This window comes from Leucoraja erinacea, chromosome 4 (genome assembly GCF_028641065.1).
Source record: "Leucoraja erinacea ecotype New England chromosome 4, Leri_hhj_1, whole genome shotgun sequence".
Lineage (NCBI taxonomy): Eukaryota > Metazoa > Chordata > Chondrichthyes > Rajiformes > Rajidae > Leucoraja > Leucoraja erinaceus.
This window is the reverse complement of record NC_073380.1, coordinates 56,814,655-56,833,102: the sequence shown is the minus strand read 5'-3', so window position 1 is coordinate 56,833,102 and position 18,448 is coordinate 56,814,655. Positions and strand designations below refer to the sequence as shown.

Sequence of the window (18,448 nt, the reverse complement as noted above, 5' to 3'; positions counted from 1 at the left end):
GCCGCGCACGCGTGCTGACGGGGTCTTCACGTAATCCCTCATCGTAACTCCTCATAAAATAAAGATCAAACTTCAAACTGGTAAATTCTCGTTTAATCTTACTATTGATTGATTGATTGGGTGTGGGGGGGGTGGGGGGGGGGGTGGGGGGGGGTGGGGGGGGGGGGGTGGGGGTGGGGGGGGGGGGGTGGGGGGGGGGGGGGGGGAGGGGTGGGGGTGGGGGGTGGGGGGGGGGGAGGACGCAGAGAACAAAGAAGGACCAACACGATTCCATTGAGTACTTTTGTAACTTTGTCGGTGCCAGAAACGTGGCATCTGTTCAGTGTGACTTTGTGTATTGTATGTAAAAACAAAGAATTTCACTGTACCATGTGAAGGTGAAGTATCATTGAATCATGGAAGTTTGAGCAGGGTTGAACTTTATTCCTTGGAGCACAAGAGGATGAAGGGTGATCTTATAGAGGTGTACAAGGTCATAAGAGGAATAGATAGGGTACAGTATATGCCCAGAGTCCTTAGCCGAGAGTATGGGAATCAAGAACAAGGGGACATAGGTTTAAAGTGAGGGGTGAAAAGTTTAAAGGCACCTGAGGCGTAACCTTTTTACACAAAGGGTGGTGGGTATATGGGTTGAGCTGCTGGAGGAGTTAGTTGAGGCAGGTACTATCACAACATTTAAGGGACATTTGGACAGGTACTTGGATAGGATTGGTTTAGTGGAGTATGGACCAAGTACAGGCAGGTGGGACTAGTGGAGATGGGGCATGTTGGTCGGCGTGGGTAAGTTGGGCTGAAGGGCCTGTTTCCACACTATATGACTCTATTAGCTGTGACTCTAACCCTTCCTCACCTGTATCCACCTATAATTTCCCTTCCCCTTTCCCTCCCTTTCTATTCACATTCCTTCCTTTAGCCCTCTAAACCTTTCCTGTACAAATGTCCTTTCAAGGCGATAGTTGTATATGCTTTTATAGCTTCCTCTGGCAAGTCATTCCAGATATGGACTGCCCTCTGAGTGAAAGTGTTGCCATTGAAGTCTCTCTTAAGTATCTTCCCTCTCCTTTTAATCCCATGCTTTCCAGTTTTAGAACCCTCTCCCATTAGAAAAAGACTGTAAGCGTTCACTTTATTCATTTCCCAAATGATCTATTTCCCTCATGATCTTGTACACTTCAATAAGGTCACCCTCAGCCTTCTACGCTCAAAGAAAAAAAAAATCCGAGCCTCCCCTGCCACTTCCTCTCTCTATATTAGGGGCGGCACTTTGAAATAACAATAAAGCCACTGCTTTACAATGCCAGACTACGGTACTGTCTGTACAGAGTTTGTACTATCTCCCTGTGACTGCGTGGGTTTTCTCCAGGTGCGCCAGCTTTCTCCCACACTCCAAAGACATGCAGGTTTGTAGTTTAATCGGCTTCAGTAAGGATAGTGTAGGGTAGTGATTCTGGTTGGCAAGGACTCAGTGGACCGAAGGGCCTGTGTCCGCGCTTTTTTTCAAAAGTCGAAAGTAAACTTTGGCCGCAGTCCCAGGCAGCATCCTGGTGAATCTTTTAATTTTCAAACTTGCAGCATCTGCGGTATTTTCTCTTCTTCGTGTCAATTCAATGGAATGGAACTTAATTTAACTCAAAACTTAATTCCTAAAAATTAATTTTGTAAGTCTGGAATTATTCATTAACATTTCACACTTCATTTACTAAAGCTGATCCAAGGATAGCTTTCTTTTTTCCCCAGTCGATACGTGAACCACTTGCGTTCTGTACAATGACGTGAAATGCATGGTAACTGGTTTGAGAGTCGGCTCCATGTCATTACATTTCAGGCTCAAGCATCTTCCTGCAATCAATACCAAGAAACACGTCTGCTTGTGTGAAGAGTATCTCATTGGTCTCCTTTACAAATCTGAGAGCACAATTAATCTGGTGTCGGCACAAAAAGGCAAGTGTTTCTTGAGGAGCTGTCCCTGCATAAATGATGAACTGCTAAAGTATATACTGAAGATAGACACAAAATGCTGGAGTAATTCAGCAGGACAGGCAGCATTTCTGGAGAGAAGGAATGGGTGACATTTCGGGTCGAGACTCTTCTTCAGACTTATATACTGACAGTATATCTGCCCCCATCTTATTGAAGATGAATTCTACTGGACTGTTTTTCTGTTTTAGTTTAGTCTGGAGATATTTAGGGCAGCACAGTGGCAAAGTGGTAGAGTTGTTGCCTTACAGCATCAGTGGCCCGGGTTTGATCCTGACTATGGGTGCAGTCTGTGCGGAGTTTGTCCATTCTCCCTGTGACCATGTGGATTTTCTTCGGGTGTTTTGGTTTCCACCCACAGTTCAAAGACATACAGGTTTGTAGGTTAATTGGCTTCTGTAAATTGTAAATTGTCTCTAGTGTATAGGATATTGCTAGCGGACTCGGTGGGCTGAAGGGCCTGTTTCTACGCTGTATCCCTAAACTAAACTAAAACTAAGCTGTAGTTATTGTCAGCCTTCTCGTCCAACAAACCAAGATCGGTGCTGCGCTTAGCTCTGAGTTCCTCGGGGTGGCAGGGTGACTGACTATGCTGTCAGTTCCGCGAATTGTCCTGCCCGTGGAATCTGCCGAGACCCCATGTCCGTCAGGAGTGCATTCAGAATATTGGACAGACTTGGGAGGAAAAGCATGTCCCGCCAAGCGCAGGAACAACCCCTCAAAGTTACAATGTACTGAAAAGGAACTGCAGAGTAAAGCAATGGGTCAGGCAGCATCCCTGGAGAATGTGTAGGAAGAAACTGCAGATGTTGATTTACAACCAAGGAAGACACAAAATTCCCTGGAAAACATGAATAGGTGATGTTTCAGGTCTTGGCATGTACAGTAGATCCCTATATGCAGGAACTGGAGATATTGGTTGACAAACATAGACACAAACTGACCCACTGAGTTCATTACTTTGTGCCTTTTAATGCAAGTTCTTGTCAGTCACACACAGTGACTCATCACGCAACGTGGAGTACCGGGAATAAAAACACACCGCGCTGGAAACACGCAGCAGGCCGGGCAGCGATTGTGGAGAGAGAAACTTTCAAGTTGATAACATTGTTACTACATTGTCAGGGGAGCGGCATGGTGACGCATGTGGTAGAGTTGCTGCCCGACAGCGCCAGAGACCCAGGTTCGATCCTGACTATGGGTGCTGCCTGTACGGAGTTTGTACGTTCTCCCTGAGATCGCATGGGTTTTCTCTGGGTGCTCCAGTTTCGTCCCACACTCCAAAGATGTACAGGTTTGTAGGTTAATTGGCTTTGGTAACAATTGTAAATTGTCCCTCGTGTGTAGGATAGTGCTAGTATGCTGCGATCCCTCGTCTGCGTGGACTCAGTGGGCCGAAGGGCTTGCTTCTGCACTGTATCTCTAAACTAAGGAGATTTGCTGCTGCGCACCGACTCCATAATCTGAAAACGACCATGCAAGAGAACATAGAATAAATAACAAATATTGATTTGTTTACAGATACAGAGGGGGCTGTGAAGAAAGTGCCTGCAGATTCTTAAAGATAACAGAATCGATCGATGTAGAGTCTGAGAAAGTGCATGGGATGATTTCCTTTATTAACTGAGGCATAAAATATAAGAGCAGGGAGTTTCTGCTAGAACTGTTGAAAGAACTAGTTAAACACAGCTTGAATATCACAATCAGTTCTGGTCGCAACCTAACACAATAGGTGTAAAAGCACAAGAGAGAGTGTAGATTTATACGTATACTAGACCAAGTGCAGACCCGTTGGGTCTGTTTCCCCAACGGCGTTTGCGGGGGGGCTGAGGCAGGCGAGGGGGAGGGGGGAGGGGGAGGGGGAGGGGGAGGGGGAGGGGGAGGGGGGAGGGGGAGGAGGAGGGGGGAACAGGACAGATTTGGGAGGGAAAGGAGAGTGGGGTGAGAGGGTGGGATGGGGAGGGAGGTGTGGGGGAGGGGGGGGGGTTGGGAGGGAGAGGCTGGAGGCGGAGGCGGCGGAGGCGGAGCGGAAAACAGGACAGATTTGGGAGGGAAAGGAGAGCGGGGTGAGAGGGTGGGATGGGGAGAGAGATGTGGGGGAGGGGGGGTGGGGAGGGAGGAGAGGAGGGAGGGAAGGGGAGAGGGGTGGGTGGAGAGGGGAAATAGTGGGGAGGGAGGGGAGGGAGGGGGGGGAGGGGGGGAGTGGGAGGGGGGGGGGAGGGGGGATGAAGGGGGAGGGGAGGGAGGGGGGGAGGGGAGGGGGGGGAGGGGGGGAGGGGGAGGGGGAGAGAGGGGTGGGGGGGGAAAGGGGGAGGGGGAGGGGAGTGGAAGAGTGGGAAACTTAGAGGGGTTCAGGGGGAGGGTGTGCGAAGAGGGGACAGAGGGGGTAGGGGAAGGTGGTGGGGGGGGGAGAGAGGGAAGGGGATAGGGTAGAGAGTGAAGGGGGGTGGGGGAGAGAGGGATGGGTGGGAGAGGGAGAGGGGTGAGAAGAGGGAAACTTAGAAACATAGAAATCAGGTGCAGGAGTAGGCCATTCGGCCCTTCGAGCCTGCACCGCCATTCAATATGATCATGGCTGATCATCCAACTCAGTATCCTGGACCTGCCTTCTCTCCACACCCCCTGATCCCTTTAGCCACAAGGTCCACATCTAACTCCCTCTTAAATATAGCCAATGAACAGGCCTCAACTACCTTCTGTGGCAGTGAATTCCAGAGATTCACCACTCTCTGTGTGAAAAATGTTTTTCTCATCTCGGTCCTAAAAGATTTCCCCCTTATCCTTAAACTGTGACCCCTTGTTCTGGACTTCCCCAACATCGGTTTCTATAAGATCCCCCCTCAATCTTCTAAAATCTAGCGAGTGCAAGCCGAGTCTATCCAGTCTTTCTTCATATGAAAGTCCTGAATCCCAGAAATCAGTCTGGTGAACCTTCTCTGTGCTCCCTCTATGGCAAGAATGTCTTTGATCATTGGGCATTGTGACATCACACAATGGAATGTTCACCATGGGCTGGGGCTCCTGCAAAGGCATATGTAAATGAATCCATTCCGATTGGACATAGGGCCACATTGGGCATTGTGACAGTGGCCTCACCAGGGGCTGGGGAGATGGTCTCTGTGTGAAAAAATGTTTTTCTGCTTCTATGGGATTAGAAGCCAGTTTATTTTGGAACAATATTGGGGGGGGGGGGGGGGGGGGGGGAATTTTGTACGTTTCTATAAGGGGGGGGGAAATTCTGGAAGGAAGCCGAGTCTATGATTAAAAAAAGTGTACTTAAAACACAACGTAATGTAATGAGGAGTGGATACTTAGAAAGAAAAGTGAAATCTCTACCGAAATGGAAAAGATGTCGGTGATTCTGCGTCTGGTTTCGGAGTTGCAGTGAAGCGAAGGAAGAAAGGAGGCCGGCAGCCGTACATGTAAATGGATCCATTCCGATTGGACATCTGCGAGCATTGGGCATTGTGATTGGACATCTGCGAGCATTGGGCATTGTGACATCACACGATGGAAACGACTCGGCGGGTGCCTTCTGTGCGGAGTTTTTACGTTCTCCCCGTGACCCTGAATAAAGTATAATTGAATAATTGAATTATTGACTGCCTGGGTTTTCTCCGGGTGCTCCAGTTTCCTCCCACATTCCAAAGATGTACAGGTTTGTAAGTTAATTGGCTTTGGTAACATTGTAAATTGTCCCTAGTGTGTCGGATAGCATTAGTGTTGGTCGGCGTGGACTCGGTGGACCGTTGGAGCCTGTTTCCGCGCTGTGTCTCTAAAGTCTAAAGCCTAAAAAAATACATAATGCACTGGAGTAACTCAGCGGATCCGGCAGCATCTCTGGGGGACATGGGTAGGCAATATGGCGTGTCTGAGTCCTTCTTCAGACTGGATTTTATGTATGTTCATCATTGACTCAAAGAAAAGAACAGCATGGAAAGAGAACATTCAACCCATCAACTCCATCCTGACCAACAAGAGCCCATTAACGACAATCCTACACGAACGCATTCTATTCAACCCTCAATCCCATCAACTCCGTCCAGATTCCACCACCCATCTGTGCACAAGAACAATTTACAGCAGTCATTTATCCCAGCAAACTGCATGTTTAGTTTACGTTCCATTACTCTAGAGATGCTCCCTGACCCGCTGAGTTACTCCACCATTTTGTGTCTATCTATGAATGATGAGCATAGCTGCCTTGAGTTTAGAGTTTAGATTAGAGTATAGAGATACAGTGTTGAACCAGGCCCTTTGACCCACCGAGTCCACGCAGACAAGCGATCACCAACACACTAGTTCTATCCTAAACACTAGGGACAATTTACAGAAGCCAATCAACCTACAAACCAATGCGTCTTTGGAATGTGGGAAGAAACTGGAGTACCCGGAGGAAACCCATGCGTTCACAGGGAGAATGTATAAATTCCGCACAGACAGCACCCGAGGTCAGGATCTAACCCGGGTCTCTGGTGCTGTAAGGCAGCAACTCCACCACTGCACCATTGTGCCGCATCTTTGGGAATAGGGGAGAAAACTGAATCACTTTGAGGAAACCCAGGCAGACACAGGGAGAATCTCATGCTGAATATTGCAGAACACAATTCCTGCAACCTAAAACCCAGGTTTTTATTCAAGGCTTCTGCTCATCGTTTTAAAAATAAAATCATTCCTGATATAATTTCTTGCCAGAAGAGTAATTTTCATTTGACATTCAGGAAGCAATGGCGCTCTCGCTGTGCTTTCACGTTCAATTATAAAATCATTTATCCACATGAAGCATCGGTCTTCCTCTCATCTGTAGGCTTCACAAATCAGAACACATTATTTTGTATGCCTTGTGATGTCTGACCTTGTCAAATTAGCTTGCGCATGGATTCAAAACCATACCTGCTTTCTATCAAGGGAGAAAGCATCAAGTGCATTTTCACATTATTGAAATCTTACAACATTAAAGCATTCAGGCTTGGTTTCACAGACTTTGCCAGAATGCATGGGGATGATTAGAGGACAGATGGGCAGATGTTTTATATCAGAATGGGACAGTTTGATGATAACGCTATCGCTGGTATGTCACTCCGCATTGCATGGCTGACTTGAGTTCAGAGTTTAGTTTAGTTTAGTTTAGAGATACAGTGCGGAAACAGGCCCTTCGATCCGCGTTGATCAGTGATCCCCATACACCAGCACTATCCTTACACACATAATTTACGCTTTTACCGAATTTTACCAATTAAACTACAAACTTGAATGTCTTTGGAGTGTGGGTGGAAACCAGAGCATACAAAGAAAACCCACAGAGTCACAGGGAGAACGTACAAATTATGTACAGACAGCACCCGTAGTCAGGATCTCTGCCCCTCTCACCTCAAAGTTATGAAATCTATTCTTTAACAATTCCGCCCTGGGACCAAAGGTTTCTGACAGCAATCTTATAAATCTCCTCTGCTCCCTCTTCATATGGCTCCCTCATTTAGCACACTGAGAAGCAAATTATTAAACCCTGCCTTTAGTTTCTCCACCGGTATTTTCTAATGAGTTGTGAGTGCAGCCCAGACCACCACGCAAACCAACCTCCCTTTCATTTCACTTCACACTGCCTCAGCAAAGCTACCAGCATAATCAAGGACCAGTCTCACCCCAGTCACTCCTTCTTCTCCCCGCTCCCGTCAGGCACGAGGTATAGAAGTGTACACCTCCAGATTCAGGGACAGTTTCTTCCAACTGTTTTCAAGCAACTGAACCATCCTCGCACCAACTAGAGAGCGGTCCTAACCTCCCATCTACCTCAATGGAGAGCAACGGACTATCTTTAATCGGACTTTACTCTACTTTATCTTACACTAAACATTACACCCTTTATTCTCTATCTGTGCACTGAGGTCGATTTGATAGTAATCATGTGTTGTCTTTTCACTGACTGGACAGCACATAACAAAAAGATTTTCACTGCAACTTGGTACATGTGATAATAATTAACTAAATTAAACTAAACTAATTAATACTAATTTCCTTCTGAAAAAAAAGAGCAGGCAGCAAAAGATAGAAGCATCCTTGCTTTGAGTCATTCTCTTGCATCAATTATCTTTGACACTGCATAACCCATGCCTTCTCTGTAGGCTCGTAACCTTGGCAACATTGGACCTACCAGCTTCAGTCAATAAACAGAGTCAGCTGGAGTCTGTCAGTCTACTCTCCGTCTTAGTCTGAACTTTTTCCGATTGCTTCATGTTTTTTTAGAATTTCCCAGAAAACAGCATTTTGCAACATTGAAATTGCAGCCAAACAGTAAAGTTAGGCCAAAGGGCCTGTTTCCGAGCTGCATGACTCTAACTTGGAAAAAAACTATTAAATCCAGTAAAAAGCTTTTAAAATTACTTTGATTTCACTGCCACCAGGAAGAATGTACAGGAGTCTGAAAACCATGAGGTAGAGGTTGAAGAACAGCATCTTCTGAAGAATCATCAGCCTCTCGAACACTACAAAAACACTGACAAAACTATGAACTATCCAAAATCCCACTCGCCTCTATCCACCTATCACTTGCCAGGCTTTGCCCCGCTCCCACCTCTCTTACAATAACTTCTCCCCCCACAATCATACTGAAGAAGGGTCCCGACCCAAAATGTCACTAGCCGTGTTCTCCAGAGATGATGGCTGACCTGTTGAGTTACTCCAGCACTTAGCCTTTATTTTTTTAAACCAGCGTCTACAATTCCTTGTGTTACTAATAAATTTGGACTGTTTTTGATTGCACTTTAGGACTTTAGGACTTTTTACACTGCAATCTCTCCGTAACCATCTCATTTCGGAGAAAGTCAACCCCAGTTCCTGCAGTCTCCTAGTAAAATGAAAATTCCTCATTCTTGTGACAACTCTAGGCTCTTTGCTCCATTCCTGCAGTTTGGAAACCAGAATTGAAGCTTAATCGGGGCCTTGTAAAGATTCAGCCTAACATCCACACTTACACTCCTTATTGAAACATAGAACATTGTGGCTCCTGGATCAGCCACGTTGAAGCAACAGCCAAGCAAGTACACCAATACCTCTACTTCCTTAGAAGGCTTAGGAAGTTTGGCATGTTCCCAATAACCCTCACCAACTTCTACAGATGTGCGGTAGGAAGCAGGTCATAGGGATGCATCACAGCATGGTTTGAGAACAGCTCCATCCAACCCTGCAAGAAATTATGAATGTAGCCCAGTCCATCACCCAAACTAACCATCCTTCTATTCCCCCTTCCCTCCAACTACATGACCACATCCTTACCCAGACCCGATACCACAGCCACATTTGCTTCCTCTGGACATGCCTGCGCCTCCATCTCGTACCACATGGCTTCCAGCTCCAGTTCCCTACCTCCCAGTTCGAACCCAAGCTGGACTATTGACACCGACTGGCTATCTGCCACCATACACAACAATTCTCCCACCGGGCAACGTTTCGGGCTGGGTTTCGGACCGAAACGTTGCCTATTTCCTTCGCTCCATAGATGCTGGACATATACAGGAAGAGATGTATCAACAGAGCCATCTCCATCATCAAAGACCCTTACCACCCATCGCATGACATTTTCTCCATCCTCCCATCTGGGAAGAGGTACAGGAGCATTAGCTGCAAAACCAGCAGGATGTTCCTCAGCTTCTTCCCACAGGCTATAAGACTGTTAAATGGACTTTGCCCCCTGCCAAGTATCGCGCACAAACCCCCACACTGCAGCAGAGCCACTGTTGTGCCGCTGCCGGTCGGAACGGCTGTTGAATGTTTAGTAGAGTGTTAAATTTGTTCATGACATGTATTTTTTAATTTTAATTCCTATTTATTTTTTAATGCAAACTGAATGGACACTGGTTGAGCAACGTTTTTTTGTTTCCTCTGGGTATGCGAATACTCAGGAAATGACAATAAAGATTTACAATTACAATTACAATGCTGCTGCACCCGCTGAGTTTCTCCAGCACTTTTGTCACCCTTCTATTGACTCCATCAACACTACATGCAGCCTCGGCAAGGCAACCAGCATAATCAAGGACCAGTCTTAACCCTACTCTCCCCTGTCCCATCTGGCAAGAAGTACAGTTGTGTGAAAATGCACATCTCCCGATTCAGGGACAGTTTCTTCCCAGCTGTTATCAGGCAATTGACTTATCCTATCAACAACTAGAGAGCAGTCCTGAGCTACTATTTACAGAACTGCTGTAGATTTGGGAGCAACAGCAGGAGGAGATTAGCAAGAGATACGACTGATTGGCTCTAGCCCAAGTGGGAGGAGAGAAGTGAGTCAGAGGGGTGAAAACAGTTGAAAAGTAGAAGCCAAGCACAGGCAGACTTTACTCAGAACTGCTGTAGATTTGGGAGCAACAGCAGGAGGAGATTAGCTAGAGATACGACTGATTGGCTCTAGCCCGAGTGGGAGGAGAGAAGTGAGTCAGTGCCGGGAAAACAGTTGAAAACTGAGGAATTTGGTTTGTAAATTGGTAAATCAGGCAATTTATCCGTCAATTTAAGCAAGACTGCTCTTAGGGAGCAGCAGTGAGAGAGTGGCCTTGTGAGGGAAGTGCCCTGTGAGTCTTTGGCGAGGCGAGGAGAGGCGAGGAGAGGCGAGGAGAGGCGAGGAGAGGAGAGGATAGGAGAGGAGACCACGCAATACGCTTGAGAGGTAGAGACGAAAGATGGAGGTCAGGCAAGCTGATTCAGTGCGATGCTTGCAGTATGTGGGAGGTCAAGGACACCGCTGGTGCCTCTGGCTGCTAGAAATGCGAGAAGTGCATCCAGGTAGAGCTCCTGAAGGACCGTGTTGCGGAACTGGAGAAGCAAGTGGATGACCTCCGGTTTGTCCGAGAAACTGAGTCGATCCTCGACAAGTCCTACAGTACGATTGTTACACCTAAGGTACTGGAAGAGAGAAGGTGGGAGACAGTGAGAAAGGGAGGGAAGCATGGAATGCCAACGTCCCCAGGTGTTGTACCTCTTGTGAACAGGTTCACCCACTTAGAAGCTGTCGGGACAGAAGACGTGTTTACACTGAGCGGCGGACTGGCTTGCGATGCGAATAAGGCTGTTGAGCCAAAACCAAAAAGGCCTAAGGCAGGCAACGCCATTGTAGTGGGAGATTCCATTGTGAGAGGTACGGACAGGGGTTCCTGCGGCAACAGACGGGATGCGAGGATGGTGTGCTGCCTTCCTGGTGCCAGGATCCAGGATGTCATGGACAGAGTGCAGAAAATCCTCAAGGGCGAAGGTGAACATCTGGAAGTGGTAGTGCATGTCGGCACAAACAATGTCGGAAAGAAGGGGATGAATATTCTGCAGCGTGACTTTAGAGAACTCGGAAAAATGCTGAAAAGCAGGACCTCCAGGGTTGTTATCTCCGGTTTGCTTCCAGTTCCTCATGCTGGCGAGAGCAGGAACCGGGAGATACGGGACATGAACGTGTGGCTGAGGAACTGGTTCATGGGGCAAGGATTTAGATTCTTAGATCACTGGGATCTGTTTTTGGGTAAGGGGGAACTGTACAAAAGGGACGGATTGCATCTTAACAGGTGTGGGACAAGCATTCTGGCAGGCAGGTTTGCCACTGCTACACGGGTGGTTTTAAACTGAATAAGGGGGGTGGGGTGTCAAATGGGATAGTGGAGGATGGAGTTAAAGGGAAAGGGTTTCTTAAATGTGTGAGCGTAGAGACAGAGGGGTGTAAAATGAGGGTGGAAGCAATAGGTAGCAAGGTGAAAAGTAAAAGTGGCAGGCCGGCATCAAACAGGAAATTAGAAATGCGTGCAACAAAGGTAAAACAGTTATAATGGATAACTTCAATCTACATATAGATTGGGTGAGTCAAATTGGCAAGGGTGCTGAGGAAGAGGATTTCTTGGAATGTATGCGGGATAGTTTTCTAAACCAACATGTAGAGGAACCAACGAGAGAGCAGGCTATTCTAGACTGGGTATTGAGTAATGAGGAAGGGTTAGTTAGCAATCTTGTTGTGCAGGACCCTTGGGCAAGAGTGACCATAATATGGTTGAGTTCTTCATTAGGATGGAGAGTGACATCGTTAATTCAGAAACAAGGGTCCTGAACTTAAAGAAAGGTAACTTTGAGGGTATGAGACGTGAATTGGCCAAGATAGACTGGCGATTAATTCTTAATGGGTTGATGGTGGATATGCAATGGAAGGCATTTAAGGACTGCATGGATGAACTACAACAATTGTTCATCCCAGTTTGGCAAAAAAAAAAATCGGGGAAGGTAGTGCATCCGTGGATAACAAGGGAAATCAGGGATAGTATCAAAACAAAAGATGAAACGTACAAATTAGCCAGAAAAAGCAGCCTACCGGAGGACTGGGAGAAATTCAGAGACCAGCAGAGGAGGACAAAGGGCTTAATTAGGAAAGGGAAAATAGATTATGAAAGAAAACTGGCAGGGAACATAAAACTGACTGCAAAAGCTTTTATAGATATGTGAAGAGAAAAAGATTAGTTAAAACAAATGTAGGTCCCTTGCCGTCAGAAACAGGTGAATTGATCATGGGGAACAAGGACATGCAGACCAATTGAATAACTACTTTGGTTCTGTCTTCACTAAGGATGACATAAATAATCTGCTGTAAATAGCAGGGGACCGGGGGTCAAATGAGATGGAGGAACTGAGTGAAATCCAGGTTAGCCAGGAAGTGGTGTTAGGTAAATTGAATGGATTAAAGGCCGATAAATCCCCAGGGCCAGGTAGGCTGCATCCCAGAGTACTTGAGGAAGTAGCCCCAGAAATAGTGGATGCATTAGTGATAATTTTTCAAAACTCTTTAGATTCTGGAGTAGTTCCTGAGGATTGGAGGGTAGCTAATGTAACACCACTTTTTAAAAAGGGAGGGAGAGAGAAAACGGGGAATTACAGACCAGTTAGTCTAACGTCGGTAGTGGGGAAACTGCTAGAATCAGTTGTTAAAGATGGGATAGCAGCACATTTGGAAAGTGGTGAAATCATTGGACAAAGTCAGCATGGATTTATGACGGGTAAATCATGTCTGACGAATCTTATAGAATTTTTCGAGGATGTAACTAGTAGAGTGGATAAGGGAGAACCAGTGGATGTGTTATATCCGGACTTTCAGAAGGCTTTTGACAAGGTCCCACATGAGAGATTAGTATACAAATTTAAAGCACACAGTATTGGGGGTTCAGTATTGATGTGGATAGAGAACTGGCTGGCAGACAGGAAGCAAAGAGTAGGAGTAAACGGGTCCTTTTCACAATGGCAGGCAGTGACTAGTGGGGTACCGCAAGGTTCAGTTCTGGGACCCCAGCTATTTACGATATATATTAATGATTTGGACGAGGGAATTGAATGCAACATCTCCAAGTTTGCGGATGACACGAAGCTGGGGGGCAGTGTTAGCTGTGAGGAGGATGCTAGGAGGCTGCAAGGTGAATTGGATAGGCTGGGTGAGTGGGCAAATGCATGGCAGATGCAGTATAATGTGGATAAATGTGAGGTTATCCACTTTGGTGGCAAAAACAGGAAAGTAGATTATTATCTGAATGGTGGCCAATTAGGAAAGGGGGAGATGCAACGAGACCTGGGTGTCATGGTACACCAGTCATTAAAAGTAGGCATGCAGGTGCAGCAGGCAGTGAAGAAGGCGAATGGTATGTTAGCATTCATAGCAAAAGGATTTGAGTGTAGGAGCAGGGAGGTTCTACTGCAGTTGTACAGGGTCTTGGTGAGAAGACACCTGGAGTATTGCGTACAGTTTTGGTCTCCTAATCTGAGGAAAGATATTTTTGCCATAGAGGGAGTACAGAGAAGGTTCACCAGACTGATTCCTGGGATGTCAGGATTTTCATATGAAGAAAGACTGGATAGACTCGGTTTGTATTCGCTAGAATTTCGAAGATTGAGGGGGGATCTTATAGAAACTTACAAAATTCTTAAGGGGTTGGACAGGCTAGATGCAGGAAGATTGTTCCCGATGTTGGGGAAGTCCAGAACAAGGGGTCACAGTTTAAGGATACAGGGGAAATCTTTTAGGACCGAGATGAGGAAAACTTTTTTCACACAGAGAGTGGTGAATCTCTGGAATTCTCTCCCGCAGAAGGTAGTTGAGGCCAGTTCATTGGCTATATTTAAGAGGGAGTTAGATGTGGCCCTTGTGGCTAAAGGGATCAGGGGGTATGGAGAGAAGGCAGGTACAGGATACTTAGTTGGATGATCAGCCATGATCATATTGAATGGTGGTGCAGGCTCGAAGGGCCGAATGGCCTACTCCTGCACCTATTTTCTATGTTTACCTAATAGGAGACCTTTGAACTATTTTTAATGGACTTTACTGGACTTTGTCTTGTACTATTCCCGTTATTCCCTTTATCCTACATCTGCAGCTTGATAGTAGTCTTGTGTAGCTTTTCTGCTGACTGGACAGCACACAGCAAAAATGCTTTCACTGTACTTTGGTGCACGTGACAGATCTTGATTAGTACAGGTGTCAGAGGTTATGAGGAGAAGGCAGGAGAATGTGGTTAGGAGGGGGAGATAGATCAGCCATGATTGAATGCCAGAGTAGACTTGATGGGCCGAATGGCCTGATTCTGAAGAAGGGTCTCCAGAGATGCTGCCTGTCTCGCTGAGTTACTCCAGCTTTTAGTGTCTATCTTTGGCTTTATTCTACTCCTATTCCTTATGATAATAATAAACTAAACTCGATAAACATAAAACATGGAACAGTACAGCACAGGGAGTGGAGGGAAATGATCTGTTCTTTTATATGTCTGCTTTAATCAATGACTCCAAATCGAGTTTAATCTTGGATAACCAGTCAAATTCTCTTGAATGGAGGGTCTGTATGTCTGTAAGGTCAGCATCACATTTTATGGAAGGTTTAGGTTTATTATTGACACGTTCATCGAGGTACACTGAAAAACTTTGTTTTGCATGCTATCCTAGCTGATCAGATAATACCATACATAAATGCAATTGAGTGAAATTTAAATACATTACGTAGAGCAAAGGGGAAGATACAGAAGTAGTTTTCGGCATGGTCGTGTACCAGTTCCATAGACAAGGTCCAACATCCTTAAAGGGGTAGAGGTGAGTCGGACAATACCCTAGCTTGTGGAAGATGTCTGACAACAGAGTGGAAGAAGCTGTTCCTGAGTCTGGTGCTGCGCGCTTCCAAGCTTCTGTACCTTCTGCCCGATGGGAGCAGGGAGAAAAAGGAATGATCGGACTGGGACATGTCTCGTAAGATATAGCTGGAAGTGGTGGAAAATCCGTAGAATGAATAAATAAAAAGCTAAGTTATCTAGGGAAGTCTTTTCTAGAACACTGTCCATCTGCTGAGGTGTGTTCTGGAATGAAGGAAAATGGCGATCTGAAACAAGGGAACAGCTGAGGTGATTCAGTTCCAGAGGCGAAGTCCAATGATACAAAGGAGACTGAGACCGAAAGAACAGGATGGAGTTTTTTTTTAAACAGAAAGGGGGACAATAAGTAACAGTCCGAGATTAATCCGAATATCAATTAATGGTTCATTGGTTAAATAGTTATTTTACTGTCACGTGTCCCAAAGGTACAGTGAAATATATTTTTGGCATACAGATCAGTGAAATTGTTGCAATATGTAAAGACAATCCCTAATTGTAGAAACAGCCTACTGAGTCCTTATGCAATAGTCGCCAGATTTTGGCGCCATTTTACACAGTCCAAGCTGCAGCTGGCCATGAAGGCCCCCTGCAGCCATCACTTCATTCGGATCTCCATCAAGCTATCCTTCTCTTCTTTCCAGACCTTCAGCCTTCATAGTGTCCCGGGGGGCATCTCCCTCGGCCAACTGGAAAGTTAGACCCCCAGTTCTCCCACTGCCCCTTGTCCAGTATGTACTCACACACTTACATACACATAAAACAAGCAAACAATAATAGTGCAAAAGATAAAACCGATGCCCCCAAGGCTATGTAGTTCAGAGCTTATTTGGAGGTTGTAGTGTTTTTTTTTTGTTTTTTTGTAATATTTTATTTTGTTAGAAGTAAGTACAATCATATGGCACCAAAGTGCCTAATATATATTTTCATAATACATTTTATGTACAGCTTCCTCTTTTTTTTGTTATATTAAAGAAAGATTAGAATAAGAAAAATAAATTAGATAGTAAAGGATAGAAAGATGTGAGATAGTGTGTGAAGAAAAAGAAAAAAGACGAATGAGTGAAGAAAGTTGAGAAAAAGAAAATAGAAAAAAGAGAATAAAACATTTAAAATAAATAAATAAATAAAAGTAAGATCATTGTTTATAATCTTGACCAACCCTCGTCCAGTCCTGAAACAGTTAATTTTTACAATTGTGTTGCACCATATGATTCCAAAAAGACGACAAATGGAGACCAACTCGTTATGAATTGGTCTGATTTATCCAGTAGGGGGAATCGCATTTCCTCAAGATGTGCGGTGTCCAACATACTTGCAATCCACATTTTAAGCATTGGTATTGATGTATTTTTCCAAAATTTAAGTATTAATTTTTTTTGCTATTACTAAACCATAGTTAAAAAATAAATTTTGAGATGTGTTCAATTTATTCCCATCTTCCATTACGCCAAATATAATCATTTCAGTATTAGGTTCCATTCATATCTTAAATAATTTTGTAAATATTACTCCAAAATTTATAAAGTTTTATGCAGGAAACTAAGGAGTGCGTTATAGTTGCATTTTGGGATAGACATTTATCACAAATGGCGGATATATTTGGATAACATTTGTTCAATTTTGTTTTTGAATAATATAATCTATGTAAAATTTTTAATTGAATTAGATTATGTCTTACATTAATCGAACATTTGTGAATATATATCAAGTACTTTTCCCATGTAACCTTCGTAAATTTTTATCATAGTTCTATATTTAGAATACTATTATATAAATGTTGTAGTGTTTACTAGTAAGATTAAATGAGAACTTACCAGTTTGAAGTTTGATCTTTATTTTATGAGGAGTTACGTTGAGGGACTACGTGAAGAGACCCCGTCCAGGCGCACACGCGTCAATCTTCAAAGCAGCGGCGCGAAATCACAGATGATAATTACCGAAGCATAATAGTAAGCTACGTGAGACAAACTTAAACTTACGGTTGATCTTTATGAGGGTGGGAGCGGAGGGCATGTAGTCCCTCAACGTAACTCCTCATAAAATAAAGATCAAACTTCAAACTGGTAAGTTCTCGTTTAATCTTACTATTTTACTTCAGAGTCACATGAGTGACTACGTGACGATTTTAAAGCTTCTGTGATTTCATGCCGTAGATTCAAGGCCGGCGTCTAACTGCATTGATTGACTCTAAATGAGTGAAATAATCAATAATATACAACCATAACATTAATGTAATCTGTTACTGGTGTTTTTTTTGTTTTTTTTATCATAACAAAACCTTTTTTGTCCCCTTTTTTTAATCGCAGGGGAACATTTAATACTGAATCCAAAACAGCACCACCAAATACCCCAGGGTCTGCAATCTCTTTATGGTAATACTTGTGAAACATCCGTTCACTTGCCCATCCTGCGGCCGCGAGGATATGGTCTATTGGAATGTCCAAATCCTTGGTCGCCAATGTTGCTGCCGCCCTGGTGGAATGAGATTTAAATTTGTCAGTATTAATCCCTGCATCAACCAGCACCTTTCTCCAGCCATCTCGAGATAGTCTGTACTGACACTTTCTTATGTGTTTTTTTATGGCTGATAAATAATGCTGATTCTGCACCTCTTAAGTCCTTGGTGGTCGCAATGTAACATTTTAAATGTGCCACTACACATAGTCTTGGATCCGTAGGATATGCTGCAAAGACCAATTTACACCCAATGACTCCTGGTCTGTTTGAGTAAATCATAGACATAGAATGTGATTGCATTTTCTGTCATTACCATTCTATCTATACGTACTTTATGTAATGTCTGTACTCTTTGTGCTGAAACTAATGCCATTAGCATGACTACCTTCATGGTAATTTTGTCTAAAGACAAATTTGAAACGGGATTCCATTCCCGAAGTAACATCAGCACATCCCTCACATTCCAGATTTCTGTATATCTGGGTCTAGGAGGTTTGGCATTGAAAATTCCTTTCATGTACCTACAGACCAAAGGGTGTGATCCTAGAACCTGTGGTTCTGATGCTCTCCATAAATATGCAGAGAGGGCACTCCATGCAGTATTGATCACCCTATAACTTAAATTGACATCAAAATGCAGTGTTGACAGAACTTCTAAAACAACTTCTAAGATGTCTGCAGTGTGGTATGAAATATTCTGCCTTGAGCAAAACACCTCCCATTTCTTAATGTAAGAAATGTACTGCTTCTGGGTATTATCCCTCCAGGCTCCTGCAATTACATCCATAGTGCGATCTGATAGCCCTCTTCCGAGATATGGCCTTTTTAGAAACTGCAAATCAACAAATCAATACGATCATGTAAATGATGAA

At 44.6% G+C, this 18,448-nt stretch overlaps 1 long non-coding RNA gene across 1 annotated transcript; it reads right to left on the bottom strand.

The window, feature by feature from the left end:
• Nucleotides 1-2,936: 2,936 nt before the first annotated feature.
• Nucleotides 2,937-7,918, bottom strand: LOC129696018 (uncharacterized). The gene is made up of 3 exons (XR_008723269.1): nt 7,620-7,918; nt 5,314-5,544; nt 2,937-3,440 (listed from the first exon to the last, which is right to left on the bottom strand). It is a non-coding gene; the product is annotated as an uncharacterized LOC129696018 (long non-coding RNA).
• Nucleotides 7,919-18,448: the final 10,530 nt, after the last annotated feature.